Source organism: Nycticebus coucang, chromosome 15 (genome assembly GCF_027406575.1).
Source record: "Nycticebus coucang isolate mNycCou1 chromosome 15, mNycCou1.pri, whole genome shotgun sequence".
Classification (NCBI taxonomy): Eukaryota; Metazoa; Chordata; class Mammalia; order Primates; family Lorisidae; genus Nycticebus; species Nycticebus coucang.
Window position 1 is genome coordinate 61,665,640 of NC_069794.1, and position 25,586 is coordinate 61,691,225.

A 25,586-nucleotide genomic window follows, 5' to 3' on the forward strand; every position below is an offset into this window, starting at 1 on the left:
AATATGTTGCTTTACATGTCAGAGAATTAAGGCCATAACGGCACAAAGATTGCTAATCAGCTGTCCTTCTTCTGATAGATCACTCTGGATTATCCCAAGGGGCCCCAAATAATCACGACAGTCCTTAAAAGGGGAAGACGGGTAAAACACAAAGTTGAAATAACTTGATAGAATAAAGACTCAACTCACCATTTCTGGCTTTGAAAATGGGAAGATGGGTCAGTGCCTGTGGCTCAACAGAGTAAGGCAACGGCCCCGTATGCCAGAGGTGGTGTGGTGGGTTCAAACCCAGCCTTGGCCAAAAAAAAAAACAAAAGAAAAGAAAATAGGAAGAAGGGGCAATAAGCCAAAGAACGCAGGTAGCCTCCAGAAGGTGGGAAAGGCAAAGAAACAGACCCCCTGCGGAGCAGCCAGAAAGAAACCCAGCACTGATTACATCTTGCTTTTAGCCAAGTGCTATCTACAACAGATTCCCAAACTATAGAACTGTAAGATAATAAATTTGTGATGCTTGACGCTAAGCTTGTAGTTATTTGTTACAGCAACAGTAAAAAGAAAGTAATACACCAGACATACAAAGAAGCAGGAAGAAGTGACCCACAACTGTGTTCCTTATGTTCAAAAAAATAGAAGACAGAGTGCATGTGTTAGTTAAATCAAAACACAGAAAATAAAGACTCAAATTGAACTTGTAGAGATGAGAGAATGTGTATGAGATAAAAATACACTGCACAGAATTGCAGTTGCACATTAGACATTTAATTAAAAAAATCAGCAAAATTGAAGAACAGCAATAGAAACTATTCAAAATGAAACACAGGGAGTAAAAAGACGACAATAACAACAACAAAATGAACAGAGCATAAAAGAGCTGGGAAGCAACAACAAGCAACCCAATATATTTGTAATTAAATTACCTGAAGGAAGAGGGTGGGGCAAGAAAAATACTGGAGGAAATAATGGCTGGAAATTATCCAAATTTGTTAAAATCTATAAACTCACAGATCTGAGCTCAATAAAATGAGGCATAAGGAACATTAAACAAAAAAGTAGATAAATGTATATCACAATCAGGTGACTTAAAACCAGTGATAAATTCTTAAAAGCATCCTGAAAACAATCCATTGCAGATTACATAGAGCAGAACAAAAATTAAAAATAAGAGCATATTTCTTGTTAGAAACAATGCAAGATAGAGACATTGGAGTAACATCTTCATAAAACTGAAAGAAAAAAAATCTCCTTTCATTAGGTTCTATGTCCAGTGAAAATATCTTTCAAAATCTTTTGAAATGGAAGTGACAGAAAATTTCTTCCAACATAATAAGCTGAAAGAATCTATTACGAGCAGATCTAAACTATAAGAAATATTAAAAGATAACTAGTTAAAAAGAGCAAAATACAACATATTTTGAGTTTATAATATGTGTAGAAGTAAAATGCATGATAGGAAGTAACATATAGGACAAGAGTGCAGTTCTTATACTCCATGAAGTAGTAAACCAACAAAAGAGATAAAATTTAAATCATAATGATACTCAGTCCAAAAGAAGGCAGCAAAATAGAAGAACTGGAATTAAAAACATAATAGTCAAATAAAATCAATTAAGATCAATTTTAAACAATCACACTGATAACATATTAAATGTAAACAGCCTTAATATCCTAACTTACATGCAAATTATTAGACTGAAGTAAAAAATGTCCAGTTATATGCTGCCCATGACAAATGCATTTTAAATACAAAGTTATATTAATAAATAAGTAAAAGCAAAAGGTTTGAAAAAGATTTACCATGCTAACACTAACCAAAATAAATCTGAAAGGGGGGATAGATCAAGTAAAGTAGATGTTGGAAAAAAAATTACTAGGAATTAAAGAGTCATTTCATAATGATAAGGAGGTCAGTTAATCAAGCAAACATAACAGTCCCAACCCTTTATGCACCAGATAACAGGACTTCAAAATACACATAATAAAAAGTTGCAGAATAGAGAGGTGAAGTAGACAAAAGCACAATAACAGAAATTTCAGCCCTTTCAATAATTTCAAGAACAAGCAGACAGAAAATCAGTAAGGATATAAAACATTTAAATAATGATGCCAACAATTTGACTTACCTGATGGAAATCAGGCAGTGGGGGAGAGGGAAAGGGAAGAATAATCTATATAGCCTTATATCTACTCTGAAGAAATTGAATCTGTATTTACAACTATCCTCACAGGGAAACCTCAAGACCAGATAAGAGTCAAAAACCTGTCTACCAGGTATAATGAACACTGTTCAAGTGATGGGCACACTTATAGCCTTGTGTTAAGCAGTGTAAACGCTACCATGTAACAAAAATATTTGTATTCCCTTGATTTAAAACAAATTTAAGAAAAAGGAAAGAAAAATATTCCCCTCCCAACAAAACCAGGAAACACGTTCAAGTGTGCAAGTTACATTTACCAAAATAGGCCATACTCTGGCATAAACTAAACCTCAGTAAAATTATAAAGACAAAAATCAGACAAAGGAATGTTCCCAGAGCACAGTGGAATTAAATTAGAAATCAATGGCAGAAAGATATCTGGAGAATCAACAAATAATTGGAAAGTGAATGACAAATCCTAAATAACTTGTAGGTCAAAGAAGAAACCAAAAGGGAAATTAGAAAGTATTTTAAATTAAATTAAAAGTAAACTATAAAGAGCATACTATGCTCATGCCTGGGAAGAACCAACACAATCCAATGCAATCCCCATTAAAATACCACCACCATATTTTCAAGATACAGAAAAAATAATTCTTCATTTTGTATGGAACCAGAAAAAACCCCGTATAGCCAAGAAAATTCTTAGTAATAAAAACAAAGCTAGGGGTATCACCCTACCAGACTTTTGGCTATACTACAAGGCTATAGTGACCAAAACGACATGGTATTGGCACAAAAATAGAGAGACTTTGACATTTGGAACCAAATAGAAAACTATGAAATGAAACTAACATCTTACAGCCACCCGATCTTTGATAATCCAAGCAAGAACATAACACTGGGAAAAGAAAGCTATTCAATAAAATGGTGTTGGGAGAACTGGATAACTGGATAAAAGACTGAAACTGGACTCGCACCTCTTACCACTTACGAAAATTGATTCAAGATGGACAAAAGATTTAAATCTAAGGCATGAAACAATAAAAATCATCAAAGAAAGTGTGAGGAAAATGCTCGAAAATATTGGCCTGGGGAAAGATTTTATGAAGAAGACTTCTGTGCCAATTGCAATAACAACAAAAATAAACAAATGGGGCTTAATTAAACTGAAAAGTTCCTGTACAGGGTAGTGCCTGTGGCTCAAAGGAGTAGGGCACTGGCCCCCTATACCGGAGATGGTGGGTTCAAACAACAGCCGCAGCTAAAAAACTGTAAAAAAAAAAAAAAGTTTCTGTACAGCTAAGGAAACAACAACCAAAGCAAATAGACAACCTTCAGAATGGAAAATGATATTTGTATATTATAAATCAGACAAAAGCTTGATAACTGGGATCTACAGAGAACTCAAATTAATCAACAACAAAAAAAGACCCAATAATCCCATGTATCACTGGGCAAAAGACATGAATAGAACCTTCTCTAAAGAAGACAAATAGCTAAAAAACATGAAAAAATGCTCATTGTCCCTGATAATCAGAGAAATGCAAATCAAAATTACCCTGAGTTATCACCCAACCCCACAGAGAATGGCTCACATCACAAAGTCTCAAAGCTGCAGATGCTGGCATGGATGTGGAGAGAAGGGAACACTTACACTGCTGGTGGGATGTAAACTAATACAACCTTTTTGGAAGGAAGTATGGAGAAGTCTCAAAGGACTCAAATTAGACCTCCCATTTGATCCTGCAATCCTATTAGCAGGCATCTACCCAGAAGAAAAAATATTTTATCATAAGGACATTTGCAGTATACTGTTTATCACAGCTTAATTTACAGTTGCCTAAATGTGGAAACAACCTAAATGCCCACCAACCCAGGAATGGATTAACAAGCTGTGGTATATGTATACCATGGAATACTATTCAGTCATTAAAAAAGATGGAGACTTTATATCTTTTGAATTAACCTGGATGGATGTGGAACACATTCTTCTTAGTAAAGTATCTCAAGAATGGAGAAGTAAGAATCCAATGTACTCAATTCTAATATGAAGGCAGTAGATGACCTTATAATATAAGGCAGTAGATGACCTAATATAAGGGGGGTAGAGGAATGAGGGAGCGGGAAAAGGAGAAAAGGGAGGAGGATGGGGGGTCACGGTGTATGGCACACCTCTTGGGGGTAGGACACAATTATAAGAGGGATTTTTATGTAACAAATGCAATCAGTATAACCTAATTCTTTGTACCCTCAATGAATCTCAAACAATAAAAAGTAAATAAAAATAAATAAATAAAAAGAAACGTAGCATACTAAAATAGAAGTTTATATTACTAAATGCTTATGTTAAAATAGAAGAAAAGTGTCAGGTCACTGACCTTTAAAAAACTAGAAAGAAGAGCAAATTAAGCCTGATATAAAAGAAAAATAAAATTATAAAGATAAGAGAAGAAAATAATGAAATAAGAAACAGAAAAACTACAGAGATAAATTAATGAAACCAAGTGTTAATACTTTGTGAAAATCAATGAAAAATTGATAAACCTCTAGTCAACTTAGGAAATAAATGAGAGAAGATACTAACTACTACTGATAGACATGAGAAAGGTAATAAAACTACAATTCCAACGTATATTTTAAGTATAAAAGAATATTATGAAAAACACTGATGTCAATGAATTTGACAACTTAGATGCAACAGATTCTTTGAAAGACACAAATAACCAACGCTCACTATAGGAAAACTATTCTATATAGCCCTATATCTACTAGAGAAATTGAATCAGTAGTTATCATTATCCTCACAAGGAAATTCTAAGCACAGATGACCTTCCTAAAGAATTATATCCTAGTATAAATTAAATTTAATGAAGAAATAATATAATTCTACACAAACTCTTCCAGAATATTAAAGAAAAGGAAATACTTCCCTGTTTACTTTATGCTTTCAGTATTATCCAGATACCCAAACCAGACAAAAACATTAGAGAAAAATAAAATTACAGACAACATACACTATGAACATTGATGGATACAAAACTTTTTGTAACAAAATTTTAGTAAACTGAATCTAGTGATATATATAAAAGATGATACATGGATATCATGACTAAGTAGGGTTTAGGAATACCTTAGGAATGCAAAGTTAACTTAACCTTTAAAAATTAGTCAATGTAATTTACCAAAGTAGACTGAAAAAGAAAAAAACACACATAATTATCTCAGTGGACATTTGACAAAATCCAACATCCCTTTGCTCAGCAAACTAAAATTCAAAGGAAACTCCCTCAGTCTAATAAGAATATTTATAAACTTCAGACATGGTCATATTCAGTGGTGTTTCCTCCTAAGACCAGAAATAAGCAAGGATATCCATTTTTATTCCTTCTACTAAGCAATTAATAACATAGTTTGTTCATGTTGTCATTAACATAGCTTAGTAGAAAGAATAAAATGACAACACGAACAACTATACTGGATGAAGGAAGCAAGACACTCAGTACATTCTGCCTGGTTTCATTTTATACAGAAGTCTAGTAAATGCAAAATTATAGAGACATTAGATCAGTGGTTGTCTGAGGATCAGGATGGATGGGAGGGGGGATTGAGCAGGTAGAAGGGAGAAATGGGAAACAGGAAACATTTTGGTGTGACTAATATGTTCATTATTGTGAATGTGACAATTTCACAGGGGCACATATTTCAAAATTTATCAAATTATAGAATTTAAATATGCACAGTTTATTTTTTTGTCAGTTATACTTTATTAAAGCTATAAAGCATAACAGATGCTTTAGGTTAGCTGTAAAAGTGAATGCACTAACAAAGTGAACCACGTTGAATCCAGCCAAGGTCTTGATCTCAACCAGGGAATGCAAGGAGGGCCTGGTTGTCCTCTCTGATACCAACTGGAAAGCATCAGATGCGTATATATAAAGCTTCTTAGTTGCCCAATGAGACATACTTAATAGATCCCATTTTAAACAAACACAATCAACTATATGTTAATTCTACCATCTTAGAGTCATCAAGAAGCATATTTGGGATTTTACAAAGAGGTAGCCAACATGTAGAGAATATTTTATAAAATTTTGAATGAATATTTTGTGAATAAAAGTACATTTCATTACAATTTCCCATCTTTCATATTATGGTGACTTTAGGGGCCACTTTTGTGGATACCCTGTAGATAAATTGAAAAAATAATTAGTGTAAAACATGGTCCTAGGCCTCAAGATTTTGAAAATTGTTGATGATTTGGTAGGGCGAGATTAATTCTCACTCTCAACTCAATTTAAGAGAAAAAAAATTTTCCCAAATACCCAAAAACTTGCTGGTTTTAGATGTCACTGTGTATCTGAATTTACTCCATAGAAATTCTTCTCCCAGTTTGTTAAATTTCAAGACTTCTGCTTGGAGCCATGAGCAGAATAAGAACAACACAGATGGTTCAACTTCATGGTAATAATGATTCAAGGCAAGCAAACTTTAAGCTGTTTGTATTTCAGATTAAAATAGAATCAAGGAAAAAAAAATCATTATCCTGGGTGCTAAAGTGAATATTAAGACAAAGCTAGTTTAGATATTGTTAATATTGCACTAAAACTATATTCAGTTTCCAAGCCATGGGAAAATCCATGAATCCTTCTTTTACTTTCCCTAGAACTGGTATTTTAAATAAATTCTACATGCTCAATAAACAAGGCCTATTTACTCAAAGGCGACAGACCACATGGTACTATCCACAAAGGCTTCCCTCATGGTCTCCTGCTGCTGCCGTTTTTTAGGGCTGCAATTACACACAGAGTTCTCAGCAAAACAAGAAACGACACCATTACCATCAACAGGAATTCTGCTGGCACTGTGGAGATTCTCTATTGAAAGAAATACAAAGCCAGTGTGCTGTCAGCACAATGCATGGATTTGTTCGACAAGGACTTTTCCTCCTCACCACCCTGCAGGTTAAGGACACTCAATTCTGAGCATCCTTCCCCTTTCCTTCCAGCAGGTGTTTTCACACCTTTCTAAGTTAAGTGTCCCATATGTCAAGGCTGCCACTCCAGGGAGGCAGCAGGGCACAGTGCAAGAGACTGATGTGCTGTGGAGCCAGGCTCACATCCCAGCTGACCACTTGCTCGTCCTGTGACTCTGAGCGGATCACTTAGCTTCTTTGTGCCTTGGTGCACTTATTTGTGAAAATGAGGTCATAACAGCACCTATTTCACTGGGCAATGATTAGACAAGATAATGACTATAAGATGCTTAGAAAAATGCCTGGCACGTGCACAATAAATGTTAGTAATTATTATTATTAACACAGCTTTGCTGACACACAGAATTTATAGAGCTGCTTATATGCCAAACACAGTAGGAATAAGAAATTGAAGTACCTTTTCAACAATGCAGAAAAATCTTCCAAGAAAGAGATTAAGACAAGACCAGCCTATCAAATGACTATAATTAAACCAATGCTGCCGGTTATTGGGCACCTTCTGCATACATATGCAGTATATACACTGCCCATACGTAGTATCTTATTAATTCCCATAACTCTATAAGGTAGATAAGATAATGACTATTTTCCAGATTTAAAAAATGAGCCTTAGAAAATCAAACAATCTCCTTCAGCTCACTCATCTGGCTCTTAACCCATAGTTTTTCCACCATGTCTCTAGCTTTTTAACCTAAAAGGTAGTAGCTTGTTCTGAGCAAAGACATTCTGGAGAAAACAACTTTGTCAGGAGGCAGAGTTTCCAACGTGCACTGTTTCGGAAACCACTAAAGAAGGGCAGTCTTAGGTACTGCTGGATGAAACATAAATTCCCTGTCACATCTGCACACTGAGATAGCAATTGTCACTTCCAGGTTGTCTCTCGGTGGTGGGGCAGTATACTTGAAAGGATAATCAATTGTTTCCTGGTTTTTCCTTGGCCTCTACCGGTTGCTGTGATTCAAATCAGGCTGTTCAGCGCTCAGTTCCTCTGGGAAGGATATCATTCTTCCTGCATGATAATGGAGGTTTGTGGTGTGGCAACAATGTGGCATCATGGGCACTAGAGGACTGTGGCATCGAGATCTAAAATAGGTGGCCTGTTTGGATGGAAGTTTCTCTGATGGATGCTTAAATAAATTATTTTTAAGCTACATTTGGAATATTTCATGATTAAAAATTAAAAAGTAATTGTAAGCAGGAAAAATGTAATCTTATAATATCAGTATTATTCTTCTGATAAGAATATTCTAAAGATTAATTTTGAGAGGAAATTTATAATGATTGATTTTATATTAAGTAACAATTCTATAAAAATAAAATACATTGAAACTCCAAACTACTAAAAAGGTTTGCAGCATGTATGACTTATTGTAAAGGGGCATAATCCCACATGTAAAGTACCTTAACACACAAGCAAGAATAAGAGAAAATGTTTCAACAGATAATAAGTAAAAATCAAACAAGGAATTTATAAGAGAAGAAACACAGGCATGGTCAACTAAGATTTGAAAAAGTACAAACAAAAGCAAGATGCTTTTTACCCATCTCTTAGCTAATATTTAAAAAATAATAATAGTAATTTTAGCAAGGATTTAAGAAAAAGACTGACAATTTGTGTGGCTATATCAATTATTATGCATCCAAAAGATATTTATTGACATAAGAAAATTTTGTCTTTTTCCTCCACAGGTAAGAAAAAGTAATAAACAATGTATTTGAAATAACATCAGTTTTTAAAATGCATTTTGTTTATACATTATAGAAAAAGTGACTGGAAGGAAATACATAAAACACAATGTAGTGGTTATTTCTGAGTCTTCAAATTATAAAAATCTCTTTATGTCTTCACATTTTCAAAATTGTTATTATAAAATTAAAAATTTTCTCAGCTCATGCCTGTAATCCTAACACTCTGAGAATCACCTGAAGCCAGGAGTTCTAGACCAGACTAAGCAAGAATGAGACCCTGCTGGTCCTGGTGGTGAATGCTTGTAATCCTGGCTACTCCGCAGGCTGAAGCAGAATTGCTTGAGCCCAGGAGTTTGAAATTGCAGTAAACTGTATTAGTGCCAGGGCACAGAGTGAGACTGTCCCCAAACAAAAACAAAACTTTCCTTGGTACATTCCAAATTATTTTAAAAATAACTATCTTTGATGAGACAGGATTCATGTCACACATCACTCCACACCATTACTGAGACATGCTGATTATGTACAATAGTACCAGGGACTTTTTGGTACCAGGGACTGGTTTCATGTAAGACAATTTATTTCATGGACCTGAGAGGAAGGGAACCTCAACAGGAGGTAGGGTTAAGGCAGTGATGTGAGTATTGGGGAACAGCTGTAAATACAGATGAAGCTTCACCCCCTGGATCACTCACCTGCTGCCATGCCCCAATTTCTTTCTTTCTTTTTTTTTTTTTTGAGACAATGTGTTACTATGTTGCCCCTCAGTACAGTGCTATGGTGTCACAGCTCACAGCAACTTCCAAATCTTGTGCTTAAGCAATTCTCTTGCCTCAGCCTCCCAAGTAGCTAGAACTATAGGTGCCCACCACAATGCCTAGTTATTTTTCTGTTGCAGTTGTCACTGTTGCTTAGCTGGCCCCAGGCTGGGTTTGAACCCACCAGCCTCATTGGCCATAACCACCATGCTACAGGCACCAAGCCGTGCATGCAGCCCAATTTCTAATAGGCAGCAGACAAGTACTGGTCCGTGGCCCAGCCCCGGGACTGGGGACCGCAGATGTATAAGATTTCTTTGTAAGGATGTTGTTATTGTTTTCCCAAAAGGATTATTTAAGATTATGTGGGTAGGGTCTATTGGAAAACTTAAATTTTTATAAATAATTTCTAGAGCCAGAAGTCCAGTTCAAGATGAGAAAACTTCTACGACAAAGGAATAAAAAGTATACTAATTACAATACCCTATTAAGGTTATTTTCCCAAGCACATGGTATGTTTACTATCTGCCTCTTATTTAGAGTATCTGTAAATGGAAAAAGTTAGTTGAAAGTAATGTTCATCATCTAAAACTCAAATCAAATCAAAGTGGGGGCAGGGAATAAGGGAGCAGTGTGAGGGGAGGAAGGAGGGGGAAGGCTGTGCTCCCACTTAATGAGCACAATGTCAGGTGTATGGCACACTTACTGGGGGCAGGACACAGTTATAAAAGAGACTCTACCTGAAAAATGCAAACATTGTAACGTAATTCTTTGTACCTTCAAATTACCCCGAAACAATTAAAAAAGAAAAAAAAGAAGAAACTAATATTGATCACCCATTCTTGACTTGGATATAAAATGTTCAGCTTTTGTTTGGACAATTAAAAAATTAGTAATAAAATTGCTTTTTAGTATTAAAATTTAAATGGTACACTAACATTGTTGTCTTGGGAATTCCTTTTGGGAAATTAAGTTTGACATTTTACTAACTTTATAAACAGAAAATTCTCCTTACTAGTCTTTTAAAATGCTTTTAAATAACACCAGGGCAACAAGTGAGACTGTCCCAAAACAAAAACAAAACTTTCCTTTGTACATAAATAAATAAAAGGATATACATATACATACAAACATATATACATTGATTTTTTTTTCTTTTTTTTTTTTATTGTTGGGGATTCATTGAGGGTACAATAAGCCAGGTTACACTGATTGCAATTGTTAGGTAAAGTTCCTCTTGCAATCATGTCTTGCCCCCACAAAGTGTGACACACACCAAGGCCCCACACCCCTCCCTCCTTCCCTCTTTCTGTTCCCCCCCCATAACCATCATTGTCATTAATTGTCCTCATATCAAAATTGAGTACATAGGATTCATGCTTCTCCATTCTTGTGATGCTTTACTAAGAATAATGTCTTCCACGTCCATCCAGGTTAATACGAAGGATGTAAAGTCTCCATTTTTTTTAATGGCTGAATAGTATTCCATGGTATACATATACCACAGCTTGTTAATCCATTCCTGGGTTGGTGGGCATTTAGGCTGTTTCCACATTTTGGCGATTGTAAATTGAGCTGCAATAAACAGTCTAGTACAAGTGTCCTTATGATAAAAGGATTTCTTTCCTTCTGGGTAGATGCCCAGTAATGGGATTGCAGGATCAAATGGGAGGTCTAGCTTGAGTGCTTTGAGGTTTCTCCATACTTCCTTCCAGAAAGGTTGTACTAGTTTGCAGTCCCACCAGCAGTGTAAAAGTGTTCCCTTCTCTCCACATCCACGCCAGCATCTGCAGTTTTGAGATTTTGTGATGTGGGCCATTCTCACTGGGGTTAGATGATATCTCAGGGTTGTTTTGATTTGCATTTCTCTAACATACAGAGATGATGAACATTTTTTCATGTGTTTGTTAGCCATTTGTCTGTCGTCTTTAGAGAAAGTTCTATTCATGTCTCTTGCCCATTGATATATGGGATTGTTGGCTTTTTTCATGTGGATTAATTTGAGTTCTCTATAGATCCTAGTTATCAAGCTTTTGTCTGATTCAAAATATGCAAATATCCTTTCCCATTGTGCAGGTTGTCTCTTTGCTTTGGTTATTGTGTCCTTAGCTGTACAGAAGCTTTTCAGTTTAATGAAGTCCCATTTGTTTAATTTTGTTGTTGTTGCAATTGCCATGGCAGTCTTCTTCATGAAGTCTTTCCCCAGGCCAATATCTTCCAGTGTTTTTCCTATGCTTTCTTGGAGGATTTTTATTGTTTCATGCCTTAAATTTAAGTCCTTTATCCATCTTGAATCAATTTTTGTGAGTAGGGAAAGGCGTGGGTCTAGTTTCAGTCTTTTACATGTAGACATCCAGTTCTCCCAACACCATTTATTGAATAGGGAGTCTTTCCCCCAAGGTATGTTCTTGTTTGGTTTATCAAAGATTAGGTAGTTGTAAAATGTTAGTTTCATTTCTTGGTTTTCAATTCGATTCCAAGTGTCTATGTCTCTGTTTTTGTGCCAGTACCATGCTGTCTTGAGCACTATGGCTTTGTAGTAAGACTAAAATCTGGTATGCTGATGCCCCCAGCTTTATTTTTGTTACAGAGAACTGCCTTAGCTATACGGGGTTTTATCCGGTTCCATACAAAATGCAGAACCATTTTTTCCAAATCTTGAAAGTACGATGTTGGTATTTTGATAGGAATGGCATTGAATAGGTAGATTGCTTTGGGAAGTATAGACATTTTAACAATGTTGATTCTTTCCATCCATGAGCATGGTATGTTCTTCCATTTGTTAATATCCTCTGCTATTTCCTTTCTGAGGATTTCATAGTTTTCTTTATAGAGGTCTTTCACCTCCTTCGTTAGGTATACTCCTAGGTATTTCATTTTCTTTGAAACTATGGTAAAGGGAGTTGTGTCCTTAATTAGCTTCTCATCTTGACTGTTATTGGTGTACACAAAGGCTACTGACTTGTGGACATTGATTTTATATCCTGAAACATTACTGTATTTTTTGATGACTTCTAGGAGTCTTGTGGTTGAGTCTTTGGGGTTCTCTAAGTATAAGATCATGTCGTCAGCAAAGAGGGAGAGTTTGACCTCCTTTGCTCCCATTTGGATTCCCTTTATTTCCTTGTCTTGCCTAATTGTATTGGCTAGAACTTCCAGCACTATGTTGAATAGTAAAGGTGACAGAGGACAACCTTGTAGGTTCCAGTTCTAAGAGGAAAAACTTTCAGTTTTACTCCATTCAGTAAAATATTGGCTGTGGGTTTGTCATAGATAGCTTCAATCAGTTTTAGAAATGTGCCACCTATGCCTATACTCTTCAGTGTTCTAATTAGAAAAGGATGCTGGATTTTATCAAATGCTTTTTCTGCATCTATTGAGAGGATCATGTGATCTTTATTTTTGCCTCTGTTAATATGGTGGATAACGTTTATAGACTTGCGTATGTTAAACCAGCCTTGCATCCCTGGGATCAAGCCTACTTGATCATGATGAATGACTTTTTTGATGATAAGCTGTAATCTATTGGCTAGGATTTTGTTGAGAATTTTTGCGTCTATATTCATGAGTGAGATGGGTCTGAAATTCTCCTTTTTGTTTGGGTCTTTTCCTGGTTTTGGTATCAGGGTGATGTTTGCTTCATAGAATGTGTTGGGGAAGATTCCTTCTTCCTCAATTTTTTGGAATAATTTCTGCAGTACAGGAATAAGCTCTTCCTTGAAGGTTTGATAGAATTCTGGAGTGAAGCCATCTGGACCAGGGCATTTTTTGGTTGGAAGATTTTTTATTGTTTCTTTGATCTCAGTGCTTGAAATTGGTCTGCTCAGGAGCTCTATTTCTTCTTGGCTGAGTCTAGGGAGAGGGTGTGATTCCAAATATTGATCCATTTCTTTCACATTGTCAAATTTCTGGGCATAGAATTTCTGGTAGTATTCAGAGATGATCTCTTGTATCTCTGTGGGATCAGTTGTTATTTCCCCTTTATCATTTCTGATTGAGGTTACTACAGATTTTACTTTTCTATTCCTCGTTAGTCTGGCCAATGGTTTATTTTATTTATTTTTTCAAAAAACCAACTCCTTGTTTCATTAATTTTCTGAATGATTCTTTTGTTTTCAATTTCATTGATCTCTGATTTGATTTTGGATATTTCTTTTCTTCTACTGAGTTTAGGCTTAGATTGTTCTTCTTTTTCCAATTCCATAAGATCTCTTGTGAGATTGTTGATGTGCTCTCTTTCTGTTTTTCGAATGTAGGCATCTAAAGTGATGAATTTTCCTCTCAAAACTGCTTTTGCAGTATCTGACAGGTTTTGGTAGCTTGTGTCTTCATTGTTGTTATGCTCAAGGAAGTTAATGATTTCCTGTTTTATTTCTTCCTGCACCCATCTGTTATTCAACAGAAGATTGTTTAATTTCCATGCGTTTGGGTGGAGTCGAGCATTTTTGTTAGAGTTGAGTTCCACCTTTAGTGCCTTATGGTCTGAGAAGATACAAGGTAAAATTTCAATTCTTTTGATTCTGTTGATATTTGTTTTGTGTCCCAGGATATGATCAATTTTGGAGAATGTTCCATGGGGTGATGAGAAGAATGTATATTCTTTATCTTTGGGATGGAGTGTTCTATATGCGTCTATCAAGCACAGTTGTTCTAGGGTCTCATTTAAATCTCTTGTTTAACTTCTGTTTAGAGGATCTGTCCAGCTGTGTAAGAGGAGTGTTAAGGTCCCCTGTTATTATGGTATTATCAGATATCATATTGCATAGACTGAGTAAGGTCTGTTTCAAGAATCTGGGAGCATTTAAATTGGGTGCATAGATATTTAGAATTGAAATGTCTTCTTGTTGTATTTTTCCCTTGACCTATATAAAGTGACCATCTTTGTCTTTTTTGACTTTAGTTGCTTTAAATCCACATGTATCTGAAAATAAGATCGCAACTCCTCTTTTCTTCTGAATTCCATTTGCCTGAAAAATTGTCTTCCAACCCTTGACTCGGAGCTTTAATTTGTCTTTTGAAGCCAGTTGTGTTTCTTGCAGACAGCAAATGGATGGCTTGTGTTTTTTAATCCAGTCAACCAATCTATGTCTCTTCAGTGGGGAATTCAAGCCATTAACATTTATTGAGATAATTGATAAGTGTGGTAGTATTCTATTCGTCTTATTTTGTGAGAGTCCATTGCTTAGTTTTATCTTTGGCATCAGTGTGGAGGTTAGGTTCTGTCCTTTAATTTCTAAGTTCTTACTTTGCTGCTGATCCATTGTGGTGGTCAGTGTGCAGAACAGGTTGAAGTATTTCCTGTAGAGCTGGTCTTGTTGTGGCGAATTTCCTCAATGTTTGTATATCCGTAAATGATTTGATTTCTCCGTCAATTTTGAAGGTTAGCTTAGCAGGGTACAGAATTCTGGGCTGGAAATTGTTCTGTTTAAGTAGATTAAAGGTAGATGACCATTGTCTTCTTGCTTGGAAAGTTTCATTAGAGAAGTCTGCGGTCACTCTGATGGATTTGCCCCTGTAGGTCAACTGGCGCTTACTCCTGGCACCTTGCAGAATTTTTTCTTTTGTCTTGACTTTGGACAGGTTCATCACAATGTGTCTTGGAGAAGCTCGGTGTGAGTTGAGGCGACCTGGGGTCCGATAGCCCTCTGAAAGCAGTGTGTCAGAATCTTTGGTGATATTTGGGAAATTTTCTTTTATAATATTCTCTAGTATGGCTTCCATTCCTCTGGGGCTTTCTTCTTCCCCTTCTGGAATTCCTATAACTCGTATGTTGGAACGCTTCATAAAGTCCCATAATTCTGACAGTGAACGTTCTGCTTTCTCTCTCTTCTTTTCTGCCTCTTTTACTATTTGAGTTATCTCAAGAACTTTGTCTTCTACCTCTGAAATTCTTTCTTCTGCATGGTCTAACCTGTTGCTGATACTTTCCATTGCATCTTTAAGTTCCCTGATTGTTTCATTTCCTTCAGCTCTGCTATATCCTTTTTATATTCTTCATATCATTCATCTCTTATTTGATTCTGTTTTTGAATTTCCTTTTGGTTAATTTCCACTTTGTTAGAAGTTTCGTTCATTGTTTCCATCATTTCTTTCATTGTTTTCAACATGTGTATTCTAAATTCCCTTTCTGTCATTCCTAACATTTCTCTATAGGTGGAATCCTCTGCAGTAGCTACCTCATGGTCCCTTGGTGGGGTTGTTCTGGACTGGTTCTTCATGTTGCCTGGAGTTTTCTGCTGAGTCTTCCTCATGAGTGATTTCTTTTATCTGTTTCTTTGCCCTAATTTTCCTTTCACTTCCTCTTGCTGTTTAAGTTCTCGTGCCTGCGGAAGTTGCGGGCAGGTTTAGATGGATTGAACACACGCGACCACTTGCCGTTTTTCCACTGTTTTAGTCCTCCTCTTGGGGTCCAGAAGTCTCTCGCTGACTCCCTGTATCCTCTCAGGGGTGATGATAGGCAGATCCCACCAACCAGAGATGCCTGGAGTCCTATCTCCCCAGACTCACGGTGCCCAGATGCAATGAAGCTGTTACTCGGCTGCCATCTTGCTCCGCCTCCGTATACATTGATTTTTAATACATTTTAGTTCCATCATTGCTGTAGCTTTTGTCCACAAGCTTTCAAATTCTGGGCTTCAAATATCAAAATCTGACCTGATAACATTAACTATAGAAAAAAAAAAAAAAGCTTGCGAAACATCTTAAAAAAACATAATGTTGAAAAATAAACCCCATAAAATTTAGAAACAGGGGAAGATAATCACATGGAAAGATATAGGGTCCCCTAAAGCAAATGTTTTATTGAAATAGTTTCTCCTACAGCAAATATTATACTGTCTTCCCTATGTCAGTCATTGTGTTAGGAATGGATACAACATTGAACAGGACAGACTCGCTCCCTGCCCTTTGGAAGCTTATACCTCTATGATAGAACATAAAGAGAAATCAAGGAGGTTACCTTCAGCTAGTGATCTGCACCCATTACAGGGTGAAACAGAGTTACTGGGGGTGAGAAAGGAGGGAGGAAGTCGTTTGGGTGGTTAAGCCTGGTCTATGTGGAAACAAGACTGTTTAGTCCACCTCCTAATAACAAAGAGCCAGCCTGCAGCGGTGAGCAGGGAGGGGAGTTTGTAGGCAGAAGAAATAAAGGCCGGAAGGCAGCAACAGGGCTTAGCGTGTTCCAGAACTAAAAAGAGGCCAGTGTGGATGGGGACATGTGGGCAAGTGAAGAGAGGTGAGATCCAGCAGAGCACTCCCAAGAGTCTCTTCACCCTACTATTCAACTGCATGACGACCATCTTTTATGCCTACTGACTTGCTGCTAGAGCAGTCATTCAAAGGCGTTCTTACGTTAGAAAGAAAGATTTGAAAATGTCTATAAGTAGTTTTACTTTTATTCTAATTGCTAGAGGATAGACATACACATACAAACATATATAAATGAATACACACGTTATATATGCAAACATATAAATATACAAATGGATACATATATATATAACATGTATAGATACATATAAGTATATACAGACAGACACATACATGCATGGGCTTTTGAACATCTGACGAGGATTCATACCAGAGATTCGATGGCTTAGAAGTCATGGTATAGGAGATAAAACTGGACATGAATAATTGACGGTACTTTGGGCTATGGAGACAAAGTTACCATAGATGCTTGGAAGCTTCTCCCCAGCTGGAGAAGCTCAGTGTGTCAATGCAACGAGAGGTTAGTAATCAAAGACACAGGAGTGACAAGAGCAGGTATATTCCAAAAACAGCAGAGCTGGAAAATGCTAACATCAGAGACAGAGTCAATAACAACAACAAAGGCTGCCAGAATTAAGTGGATTGGTGTCACTTACAAGGCATGATCTAAATAGAAAGAAACTCAGCCCATTTTCTATGTGAGAATGCCCAAGATATTTTATTTGAAGAGAAACTAATCTTGCTTATAGAAATAAGCCAGAAAACCAAACAGGAAAATACCATTAGTAAATGGTACCCCAAAAGCATATCAAAATAATACATGTATAAAAACAAAAGTATCTGAAAGCCAAGTACAGGGTGTCCTAAATGTCACCCCTAAAGTTGTCATATATAGAGAAAATGGGAAATTGTAGCTAAATGTACTTCTATTTACAAAATAAAAATATTCATTGCAAAATTTTGCAAAGAGGTGGCCAACACGTACAGAGTATTTTGTAAATATTTCATAAAATTTTGCAATGAATATTTTGTAAATAAAGATATATTTAGCTATAATTTCCCATTTTCCCTTTGTATGGCAACTTTAGGGGAGACCCTTGGAAAACCCTGGAAGGTAATACATTTGGTTTACTTATTCAGAGTTCTAGTAGTAACTTGTGAAGGGAGAGTGTGGTGTTTCTTGTACTCCATTATCCTTTGGAGTAAAACCTGTCTGACAGGGGATTCAGCTTGATATGACTGACAATGTTAATTGTACACCTGTGTATGGTGCTAGAGTACTGTACTAGAAGAGTCGCTTCTCATAAAGAATAAAACCTACTAAAGAGAAAAGGCACAATGTTAACACTATCTGGGATGTGGAGTGTAACCATTTTACAAAATCCTATCAATAGAGAAAACAGTGGGAATATAAATTGACTATGCCCCAGGGTCAAACCTATGGCAAAAGCAATAGCTGCCTTGGGGTGGGGAGGAAAGAGTGCCACTAAAATTGGCCAGAGCTACCAGTGAAGGTAAGTCAAATGACGTGGGACTTGAGGATACCTTTGGAGTCGCTGGTGGAATTTAAATAGGTGGAGAAGCTGGGGAAGGTGTCCCAGAATCATTAACAGCTGAATGAGAACAGTCCAATCTGATCCAACTGTGAGTCTGGAAATACTGCCTAATTAATAACTAGCAGGTGAACGAACAGAAAACAAACCACTAGTATCACTGCCAGGCTCCCATCTGGCTGTGGTCATCAGGACCTCCACAAAGTTATATAGAGTCTGGCCAATAAAACAGCAATATCTTTTGCTTATTAGATTAACAAATATAATTTTGGTAACATGCAGATTTAGCAAGGATGTTAAAACATTCAGGCATCTCTGATGAGAGATAAATGGAAAAAACCATTTTAGAAGTATAAGCAGTCCCCAAGTTACAAACATACAACTTACATGCAACTTATGCTTATGAAGGGTGGCTATTACAAGTAATAGGTAAATGTACCTGTTCCAACTTACATACAAATTCAACTTAAGAACAAACTTACAGAACCTACTCCGTTCATAACTTGGGGACTGCCTGTAATTTTGGGGTAACTGAAAGGACTATGTCATCTCTTGGCCTGGAAACTGATCCTAAAGAAAGTAGGAAATAAAAAGTCAAAGATACTATATGCAGAGTTGTTCAGAAACAGCTTAAAGACCACCAACAGAGTAGTCAAAGTAATGCAAATACATGTATGATACCATTCATTTGCCCTTGGAGTTAGTAAGGGTTAATCTTATGTTAATATCCAGTATTGGTGTCAGAGTTTGAAATGGTTTCAGATTTTTAAAAGGGTAGTTTGACAATATCAAAATTTAAGATATTCATTCTTCTGAGTCAGTTCTGGAAATTTTAGAGTTGTGATTGGATAGTTAAAATATTTAATGGTTGTAAGGAACTGTACTGATCCCAAGGCGTCTCCTCTTTTTCTTTTCTTTCTTTTTTTTAATTAAATCATAGCTGTGTACATTGATATGATCATGGGGCATCATACACTAGCTTCACAGACCGTTTGACACACTTTCATCACACTGGTTAACATAGCCTTCCTGGCATTCTCTCAGTTACTGTGCCAAGACACTTACATTCCACATTTACCAAGTTTCACATATACCCTTGTAAGATGCACCTCAGTTTTTGGCAGGGGCTAGGTTTGAACCTGCCACTTCCAGTATATGGGGCCAGTGCCCTACTCCTTTAAGCCACAGGCACTGCCCATCCTCTTTTTCTTTTTTTAAAAAATTACATCATCCACCATACATTTACTCCTTGAAAGACAGGACAGTGAGACAGTCCCACGTCTAATGAGGAAACTGAAGGTCAAAGAGATTTAACCCTCTCTAGCCTTAAGTTCACATGCTCAACAAGTAGATGTCAAATCCTTCACAAGTGTTCCATAATGCAAGGCGGGAATTTCACAAGTATAAATGCAGTCAGTTTGTTATGAGAAAACAATTCTTTGTTCAGACACAGAACTCCACAAGGTCTGGGGAAATAATGGCTGGCCTTTTCATCCCTGGGGATGATAACACTGCTTCTACTGCACTTGGCAGGGGGGTGTTGGGGGGAAGAGACTGAGAGAGAGAGGACTTGTTGCCCCTCTGACCTAGCTTGTGTGAAAGAACAAATAAAAACAACTTACGTACAAATGTAAGATACAACAAGAATGCTGCAGAGGACGTGAGGATTGTGAGAGATCTATTATTTCACAAATATTGCATATACTTGAACAGCAGGTTCAAACGGGGAGGTGAGCCAATATTTCACAGCAGAAGTAATAATTCTCATCATTTCTAAAAGCCACATGGCTTTTGATGGGTTTCATGATCATCAATTAACAAAAGTAAATATTCAGAATGAGTTACAGCACAGAGATATGAAATCGTGGCATATAAATGAGCTTTAGACATGCAAACAGAGTCTTTACACAGATTGTGCAAAAGGGAGAGTGGTATCGCACCACGTGGCTTTGTCCAGTAATAACGTCAGTGGATGCATGTTATACTTGTTTAATTGTTTGTCAAGGAGAACGCCTGCAAAAATTCAGTAAGCTTATAAAATTTTTCATAAGGACAAAAATTGTGTCAGCCAATAATATATTTCATTTTGATTTTTAAAATTCTCTCTGTTGGTGGCTCATTAATTTGACTATAGACTAAGGATTCACTATTTTTCTATGTCTCAGTTTCACTATCTGAACAGAAAAGGCTTTATTCAAATCAGGAAGTATAAGATTCTCTCTTCTCAAGGTCTTTACTTTTTACATGAACCCTCCCATCCTAAATCAAATACCTTTTCCTACTTCAGGGATCATTTCTGAAAGTGTACTTTCATATTCTAGTTTGTTTTAATTCTTTCTTGGTCCTGTATCTCCCTTAAGTTACCACCTAATTTATCTGCATGATTTCTAAACCAGTATCATCAGAGTTGTATGTACAAGTTGTTTCTAGGTTTTAAAAAAATTTTCTCATTATTTTTCCTCCCTTCCCTTCTCTTTCTCCTTCCCTTTTTCTGATGGGTATTTAATTGGTCCAAATTTAAATACAAAATGAAAAATAGAGAATCCATTGCTATTATGAAGACACTGGCTACTACTAATCCCTTTTCTTTCTGTAGACCTTTTTGGCTTTTCTAGGGCCTCCCTATGTAACATCGCACTCAGTTCTTATGATATTATTCAACCTTCAGCTCACTGACCTGGCTTGTACCCCCACAACTCCATCCAATGGCTCTGGTGAAGGTCACAATGACTCTCCCCTCACTGTAGTCTTTTCACTTGACCTCTCAGAGGAAATCAATTCTGTTGGCTACTATGTGACTTTGATTCCATAACACTGTATAGTTCTATTTTTCTTCTAATTTTCTGGGTACCGACTTCTTCTCACCCCCTCTGCTGACTGACCATCTTTTTCCTAAACTTTAACTGCTACACGTTTTCAAAGCCTCCTCTTACTCTGAGTCTTCCTCTGCCCCTTTCCAGAGGTGGCTCTTTCCAATCCTTCAGATCCCAGCTTCATAGTAGGTTCTCACTTTTACGCTCTATTACTGCAGTCTGGTATTATTCTGTTTATAATAAGCATTACAATTTCTAACAATATACTCATTAATTTGTTTACATGCTTTTACTTTCTCTGTCTCCATCAGAGTATGAACTCCAGGAGGCCAGAAATAACCTTAGTTACTCACAGGAAAAGGTGGTTAATAAATATGGATCAGAGGGATGGAGAGATACTGCCAAACTATGAAATAAACGGTATGAATCCCTAAAATTAAGAGGGGAGGGAACATGCATTTAAAAAATCTATTCCTTTCTTTTCTTTTTTTTTTTTTTTTTGAGACAGAATCTCAAGCTATTGCCCTGGGTAGAGTGCCGTAGTATCATAAATCACAGCAACCTCCAACTCGGGCTCAAACAATCCACTTGCCTCAGTTTTTCTATTTTTAGTAGAGATGGGGTCTACTCGCTTTTTGCTCAGGCTGGTCTTAAACTAATGAGCTCAAGCTATCCACCCGCCTCAGCCTCCCAGAGTGCTAGCATTACGGGCATGAGCTGCTGCACCCAGCCCTATTTATTTTTCTTAAGAATAAAATTTTAGTTTCCATATTTTCTGCATACTTTGGCTTCACATTAAAAAAAATGTGATGTTTTTCCTTAAAAATTGATTTCTTTGTGAACTTCTTTCATTCAAGGCATGAAATGAATGACTGTCCTCAGAAATATTTTAAAGAAACCCCTTCTATGTGTTCTCTCCTCTGCCTTCAACCACAAGACGATGGTCTGAAGCTCTTACTGGAGTGGATGGATCCCAATCTTGGCAGTTATGTAGGCTGTGTCAAGGAGTCTGAGGCAAAACGAGGAACAGCCCTGCAGGCAATTCTGATCTTTTACATTAGTCATTAGAAATAATTCATATAAAAAAGGTAAACCATAAGTAACAACAGAAAATAATGTGAGGTCCTACATGTTTTTGAATTACTGCTTGAAGGAAATTCATTTTTAGCCAAAACACAATAGTACTTCACCTCTTTGACATGAGGTTAGCTGGATATACAAGTAACTGGATTGACAAAACTTATATATTCTTAGGGCTGCCTGCTATAGGTACTCAGGTCTGAAACCTGATCAAAGATAATCACAAGTCTTTAAGAAAGGTGCTTTTTAATTTTTTCTTTTCAAATTATAGAAAAAGGGATAGTTTGTACTATTCTAATAAATAGAGAGTGGGTAAAGGAGGTTAATAAATCACCAGCAAAAGTTTTCCGTAATATATAGTTATCGAATACCAGTGCATGACAAGAACTACACCAGGAGGCATAAAGGGCACAAAGATGAGTAAAATATAGTTCCTTCCCTGAAGAGGCTTATCATACAGGCTGGAGGGAAGGCAGGGGGCTGGGTGGGTGGACTGACCCACACAGCATGGAAAGGATGAATGACCAAGTATGGTCTCCCACCAAAAAGGAAGTGACAAGAATCAGACCTGAAACAAGGAAGCACTAAGGAGATTTTGGATTATGAATGTGGTCTATTAATTTGAACTATATCAACTGCCTTGGGAAATGTCAATAGGCATTTCCCTTATTTTAATGTCTAAAAATTCTTGTAATGAATGAAGGAAAAAATGTAGCCTCCTCTTGATCAAGTCTTAGGCTTAAGCAGCCAGAATAAAGGTCTGTTATTCCTTATGATTACTGGTTTTCGTTCAGTAAAAGCTCAATGGCACCGCCCAACTTGGAATGTTCTCCACCAAGCAGGGAAGAAAATAGGCAAGTGTGTCAGAGGTGTTTCTGTCAAACCTGCGGGCAAGGGAGAAAACAGTCAAGACGCAGTGCTCTTTAGAACTTAACTAAACCCTCTTCAGACCTCCGTCTTCTCACCCATAATATGAAAGGGCTAGACAGCCACTGCCAAGCAGTAGCTATGGCTCTGTGCTACTCCATGACGCCAGCCCCAACAATGTGGTCAAGAACACAAATGAGCTGGGCACAGCCATCACCGTGGGCACCTCACCGAGCACACCAAGCTTCTGGGAGAGGCGAGCTGAGCCGTGTGGGGCCTGACCCTGTGCAGCATGCCATGGAGCTGTAAAAGGCCTTCAAGGATGAGATGGTCCTCCAATTCATCAAGAAAAGGGTGGGGACATCAAGATGAAGGAAGCAAGAGGAGCTGAGCAATGCTGTGGCCCTGGCCATGAGGGAAGCATCTGCCAAGGGAGACTGAGCTCCTTCCCACTCTGTACATTATAAAACCTTTTACGGGAAAAGAAAACTAAAAAGGCTGGACCGGATCACATTAGCAGGAAGATCAGCAGATCAATTTGTTCACATATATACTGGTGTGAGTGCTGCACCGAGATGTGAGGACACACCCTCCCTCAGTAGCAAAGAAGCCCCAGTGAGCAACATTGGCCACGAGCATGGGAATGACACCTTCCCCATCACGGAGTGTATCACTAGGGTCTCAATGAAACAGTCTCTTACATCTCCCTGAAAACGATTAAAGAACTAAATACTAGCATGAGACACTGTCATCTAAAGTCCAGTTTTATGATTTCTACTAACATTGAGCTGGCCCAGTGGGACACCATATTACAATAAATTCTTAATTATCCCTACTTCAGTTATATTTGTGCCAATCTTGTTTTCACATTTTCATTTATGTGAGTAGAAAAAGCATGGCCTTCTCTACTGTTCTTTCCTGAGGGTGGAGCCCAGCAGGCAGCTGTTTGCAGAAGACTGAGTTTACTCATTCAGAGAAGGAGCCTGTCCCATGTGGACTGCAAAGGAACGGCCCAGGTGTTATGCCAGCTCTTGTCTTCGGTCTGAACAAATGCGCTCAAAACCAGCAAGAGCTTTGCAAAGGAAGGCAGGTGAGAAAATGAATATTTCTTGTTCCTTTCTGTTCATATTTTCACAAAGTTCCTAATTTTCTTTAAAGAAGTACAAATTAAAAAAATCAGATATAGCCATGATGAAAACCAATTACAAATAATGACAAACAAGGCCACCTATTGGGGATTTTGGATAATCTACACCCTAGTTACCTTTTACTGATGAAAAGGAAAAGCTCTACTCATGCTTTTCCCCTAGGACTCCTTGAAGTGAGACCATCAGATTTCTAGCATCTAAATTACTCTTCATTTTCACATTTGTCCTCAGGTTACTGCTGGCTACTCAGCAGACACCACTGTTAAGTCAAAGGCCACGGCACTGGAAGGATTATGTCCTTCTTTCTCTTGCCACTTGTTTCTAGTTTAAAAAATGAGAGCTTCTTACAATGATACTTCTACACATGGCTGTATGTGTGATTAACTCAGCAGGGGCTCTCTAGATCCAGTAAAGAACAAACAAAGAAATACAAAACACTATTACCACCAAAAGTTACCTTAATTATTACGAGGGGTTCTTCTTGTGGCTCCTGTTCAAAGTTACGGTTACTTTATTTCTTTAAGGTATTAACTGGAGGCTAGTCATTTTAGCATTGTGCACGTTAAGGTCTTAGAATCTTGATTTTGGGGATTTTCCCTCTAAGTCATAGAAAGTCAGAGTTTTAAGGGAGCTTGAACACCTTCTTTTGATAGGTGGGCCTAGGAAGGCCCTTGAAATCTTTACAACTTGCCCTGGTCATTTTGCCACCAAGTGTTAGCAAAGCAGTTGTAGTAAGCTGCCTTTCCAGGGACCCGGGCGCTCAGCTTCCCCCCTGTAATGCTGAGTGGCTTTCCCTGTATTTTCATGCCCTTTCCGGTGGGCCAGGGCCTGCTTCACCTGGGGCTGTCACCTTGCCCTCGAAGAGTATCTGGCCAAGTCCCAGCAAGGATGGTACAGAAAATCCAGACAAAGATGAAATCATCATTTTCTTCTATTATTTTTCTAAATTGCCTTTTTCCTACCCATGACTAGTCAATATTTTCTCACAGCTGGGGATGAACAAATTCAAAAAGATGTTCTCAAATACATGGTTTCCAAGAGAAAGGCCACTAAGTCTTGAAAATATAAAATAAGCATTTTTGAGTGATTGCACAGAAATGCCTCTGGTGGAAGCATCATCAGCAGTGATTCACCATGTGTGTAGGGTCCCCATAGCGACCGGAGTCACCTCACATTAGGGCAGTGAGCTTATTTTTCCTACTGAGATGGGAAAAGTGGCAAGGACATAGTAACTGAGGGAGGTTGCAGGGGCCCAACCAGTGAGGTAAGGGATAGCTCTTTAAAGATGGCCTCGTAGTCAGAAAGAGTGAAACTTGAAGACTACTTTGTTTCTCCTTC

General features: G+C 37.5%; 1 protein-coding gene across 6 annotated transcripts in view; it reads right to left on the reverse strand.

Moving 5' to 3' along the window:
- The window catches only part of ENOX1 (ecto-NOX disulfide-thiol exchanger 1), a 730,917-nt gene that overhangs the window by 193,920 nt on the left and 511,411 nt on the right, over positions 1–25,586 (reverse strand). The gene's annotated exons all lie outside the window — the stretch shown is intronic.